General features: G+C 45.1%; 1 pseudogene; it reads left to right on the plus strand.

Moving 5' to 3' along the window:
* The first annotated feature begins 317 nt into the window (after nt 1-317).
* On the plus strand, nt 318-3,097 carry LOC105474376 (TBCC domain-containing protein 1-like; annotated as a pseudogene).
* The last annotated feature ends 2,143 nt before the right edge of the window (nt 3,098-5,240 follow it).

Consider the following 5,240-nt stretch of genomic DNA (forward strand, 5'->3'; position numbering starts at 1 on the left):
AAAAATCCAAAAATTAGCCAGTGTAGTGGCACGTGCCTCTGGTCCCAGCTACTTAAGAGGCTGAGGCAGCAGAATTGCTTGAACCTGGGAGGCAGAGGTTGCAGTGACCAAGATTGTGCCACTGCGCTCCAGCCTGGCAACAGAGCGAGACCCCCATCTCAAAAATAAATAAATAATATCTCGTTAATAATTATAAAGAAAAAAAAAAGAACTTCACAAGACCAGGGCGAGGGTTGGGCCCAGTCAGTGAAGGGACATGGGGCGCCGTGGCACTCGCACGGAGAAGTGAGGGCACCTGCTAAGGCAGGTATGCAAAGATGCGTTTTCACCCAGATGTCCTTGGAGATAACTTGGATGAGCCCAGAGTTCTCCTCTGGGTGACAGCAGAACCCTTTATAGTGGGTGCCTTGCAGGTCCCCCCCTCCATCCAAGTTTAGTCTTCACTGTCTCAGGAAGATATCCAACTATGTGCGAATCCGAGCCATGGAAGGAGCTTCCCCACTCCTCTACTGGTCTACACGGAGGCACATCGCTTGTGGGAAGCTGCAGTTGGCCAAGGACCTGATGTGGCTTTACTTCGAAATATCTGAGAGTCTTTCAGTGAAGACACCTGAGGAGCGCCTGGAATGGTCTGAGGTTCTGTCCAACTGCATGTCTGAGGAGGAAGTTGAAAAGCAGAGAAATCAGTTTTCAGTGGACACCCTGCAGTTTCTGCTCTTCTTATACATTCAACAATTGAACAAGGCCTCTACTAAGGACATCTTTGATTGGAGAAGAGTGGCCTAGGCCGGGAGCGGTGGCTCAAGCCTGTAATCCCAGCACTTTGGGAGGCCGAGACGGGCGGATCACGAGGTCAGAAGATCGAGACCATCCTGGCTAACACGGTGAAACCCCGTCTCTACTAAAAAGTACAAAAAACTAGCCGGGCGAGGTGGCGGGCGCCTGTAGTCCCAGCTACTCGGGAGGCTGAGGGAGGAGAATGGCATAAACCCGGGAGGCGGAGCTTGCAGTGAGCCGAGATTGCGCCACTGCACTCCAGCCTGGGCGACAGAGGGAGACTCCGTCTCAAAAAAAAAAAAAAAAAAAGAGTGGCCTAGTCCCAGAAACAGATCTCAGCCTCCTGACCTGACTGAAAAATCTAATTGTCATAATAAGAACTGGAATGATTACAGTCACCAAGCTTTTATCTATGATCATGTCTGATCTCCCAAGCTGCTTTTAGATCCAGGACAACTCACTGCATCATTTCATTCAACCCATAGTAGTCTAGTGTCTCAAGAAGCTTCCTTATTGAAGGTAGAATAAGTAGAGCCAGGAAGATCTATCCACTTCATGAACTTGCACTGTAGTAACCACTGCTTGCAGATAGTGGCTTCTCAAAGATCTCTAAGACTTTCCTTTCTACAAGCTGGAAGCCTGGTTGAGGTCCTTTTGACTGAGAATCCATTTGGTACATCAACTTGCCTCAAGTCTGGAAAGAAATTGGCTTGGGCTCATCAAGTTGAAGGGACAACCAAAAGAGCTAAGATTGCTTGCAATTCTTCTCCTTCTTCTTCTTCTTCTTTTTTTTTTTTTTTTTGAGATGGAGTCTCACTGTGTTGCCCAGGCTGGATCTCTGCTCACTGCAGCCTCCACTTCCTCAGCTCAAGCGATTCTCTTGCCTCAGCCTCCCAAGTAGCTGGGATTACAGGTACCCACCACCATGCCCAGCTAATTTTTGCTTTTTTTTTTTTTTTTTTGAGACGGAGTCTAGCTCTGTTGCCCAGGCTGGAGTGCAGTGGCTGGATCTCAGCTCACTGCAAGCTCCGCCTCCCGGGTTCACGCCATTCTCCTGCCTCAGCCTCCTGAGTAGTTGGGACTACAGGCGCCCACCACCACGCCCGGCTAATTTTTTGTATTTTTAGTAGAGACGGGGTTTCACCGTGTTAGCCAGGATGGTCTCAATCTCCTGACCTTGTGATCCACCCACCTCGGCCTCCCAAAGTGCTAGAATTACAGGCGTGAGCCACTGCGCCTGGCCATAATTTTTGCATTTTTCAGAGATGGGGTTTCACCATGTTGGCCAGGCTGATTTCAAACTCCTGACCTCAAATGATCCACTCATCTTGGCCTCCCAAAGTGCCAGGATTACAGGTATGAGTCACCACAACTGGCCCAGATTGCTTGTAATTCTAATGTGGCCCCTGGGATGCACCACATGGTGGTGATGAGCCAGGTTTACAAGCAGACATTGGCTAAGAGCTCAGATACTCTGGTGGGGGCGCATGTAGAGATTCATCATTGCAACGAATCTTTTATGTATCTGCTCTCTCCCTTATGACCTGTGACAATTGAGAAGTGCAGGACTAGCACCTTTGTCTTGGGCCCTGTAGCAACTATGCTTTACCTCCACAGTTGTGACAATGTTAAAGTCATTGCTGTTTGCCATCATTTGTCCATCTCTTCTGCGACAGGTTGCATCTTTCACATTCTGATGCCTATGTGCCCACTCATTCTCTCTGGGAGCCAGATAGTAACTTTTGCCCCTTTTCATACCCATTACCCAACGCTAGGTAATGGACCCAGCATTAGTCCTGGTCAAAAGAGAACCATATGGCCAGTCCTTGCTACAGTGCGTAACTATTGGAATAATCCAATGGTTGTATGCAGAGAGAACAGCGACACTAGTGTCTTCTGGCTTTTACCACCTTCTGAATTATATGTATTTATTTTTTCCTTTGAAATGGAAGAGGACACCACAGAGATTCCTGGGGGTCTTCCATCTGTTTATCAGAAAGCACTGGGTCAAAGAGAACTGAAGATACAGATCTGGCAGAAAACTGTGAAGGAGGCTCATTTGACATAGGACAAAGGAAGCAGTTCCAGGTACTGGTAGAGAACAAGTTTTCTGAGTGGTTAATTAATACAGGACATCGCCAATAGCTGGACAGCCTTGTACCCCCTGCAGCAGGCTCCAAACAAGCAGCTGGATAAAGATCTTCCATGGAAACACTGGGCCCTGGAAATACAAGGATAAATGGAGTACGGTGCTCATCTGGAAACTAAATTGGGAAGGTGTTCTTGCTGCTTAAGAGACATTGGGACTTTTTCATCCTATTTAAAGAACTTTATTTGATTTCCATTCCATGTTCATTTATTACTGTGTAGGCTGAATTTTAGCTAAACTTCTGACTTTTGTATAAACATATTGCTTATAGAACATCAGAAGACTCATCTTTGTGATGCCCAAATGAAAAAGTTGATGAAAGTAGCAGCATTGTATATATGTTAATATTAACACAATTGAGTGTAGATTTGCAACTATACTGTGTATCTTAATTTGCATGATGAAAGAATTTCATTCTTTCTACAGTTAAATAAGAGTTTTATAGTTCTTTGTAACTAAAAGGAAATTGCAACCAGGCACAGTGGCTCATGCCTGTCATTCCAACACTTTGGGAGTCTGAGGCGGGTGGATCACCTGAGGTCAGGAGTTTGAGAACAGCCTGGCCAATATGGTGAAACCCCATATTGGATGTGAAAACATGCAGGGTTTATTCAAGCAGATACAAGGTGCCATAAGGACAGCAGCCCAGGTAGATGCTTCCCAGGGAATATCTTTAATTTTGCAATTAAAAATGCAAAAATTAGCTGGGCTTGGTGGCATGCCCCTGTAATCCCAGCTACTCGGGAAGCTGAGGTGGGAGAATTGCTGGAACGTGGGAGGCACAGGCTATAGTGAGCTGAGATCATGCCACTGCACTCCAGCCTGGGCAACAGAGCAAGACCCAATCTCAAAAATTATGTAAATAAATAAATAAATGGAAATTGCTACACCTTTTAAAAAATAATTGGAAGAAAAGTATGATTTGTTGGTATACATATATGGCATGATCTTGGCTCACTGCAACCTCTGCCTTCCAGGTTCAAGCAATTCTCCCGCCTCAGCCTCCCAAGCAGCTGGGATTACAGGTGCCCGCCGCCATCCCCAGCTAATTTTTGTATTTTTAGTAGAGATGGGGTTTCACCATGTTGGCCAGGCTGGTCTCAAACTCTTGACCTCAGGTGATCTGCCCGCCTTGGCCTCCCAAAGTGCTGGGATTACAGGCGTGAGCCCCCACTCTCGGCCTAAAAATCTTTATTTTTCATTTTCTGCTTCAAATTTTCAAGAAACAAACTGTAAAGAATAAAAAAAAAAGAACTTCGCAATGCCTATATATAGAAGATCGGGGTACTTTTTTATGCACGCCACAAAAATTCTGAAACTCATTTTACTGGACTTGATAAAGAAATATTTTCAGGCTTATTTAGAAAGATTTTCAGGCTGATTTAGCCTATCACTACATTTACTTTCTCAAATGTCTCTGATAGACCTGTGTGCAGAGACTCAGCATAGTATAGCAGGTAGTTAGAAATGTTGAACAGAGGAGGAGAAGGAAGAGGAAAAAAGAATGATGGGAATAGCTTAGGACAGATGTATGTTCACTTAATCCCAGAGCTAAAAGACATGTGACTATAATCGGCTTTGCCCCTTTCTTAGTAGGTCCTAGCCCCTATTTCTTCTCCCCAGTTTATCTTTCTTTCAGTTGTCAAATACTGTGGATTTATTATGTACTAGATATGAAGGGTATTGTTTTATTTCCCCATTCATCTTCTTTATACTTTCTGACTCCCCACCCGAATGCAGTAGCTTGCTTATGTTAATTTGTAAACTGAAAAGAGAAATAAAAAGCTGCTTTTATATCAGAATCACAGTTTTCTGATTTCTCTTGACTCTGGGTCTCTGTGGCCTCTTTTGTGAACTGGAGGTGAAATGTGACAGGGACGCGGAAATGTCAACGTCTTTTGAGGCTGAAGATTTTAACGAAAGGGCAAATATTTGTAGAGATTATGTCCCTTAACTGAGTATCGGGGAAAGCAATCATCTCCCCTCCTGATGGGACGGGGAACTGGGCAGAGTGTCTACACCTATTAGAGCAGTCCCACTTCTCACTGACAGGATTGTGTAGTAATTAGGAAGTGAAGCAGAGGAAGTCTGGTGATCTGGAATGGGGAGACCAAGAAGAATAATTGAGTCCCATTCTCCTTTCTTGGGGCCAACTTAAAAGAAACGGAAGCTGTAGGTTATTGCATGAGATGTCTTCTGAGCCCTGGGCTCCTTTCAGACCATAACCCACGAGAAACCGTTTGAGTACTGTCATTCATTCCAGCATAGTCTGACCCAGCAAGGCATCACCTAAGACCCAGGATGACTGCTCATT

This window comes from Macaca nemestrina, chromosome 10, assembly GCF_043159975.1.
Source record: "Macaca nemestrina isolate mMacNem1 chromosome 10, mMacNem.hap1, whole genome shotgun sequence".
Classification (NCBI taxonomy): Eukaryota; Metazoa; Chordata; class Mammalia; order Primates; family Cercopithecidae; genus Macaca; species Macaca nemestrina.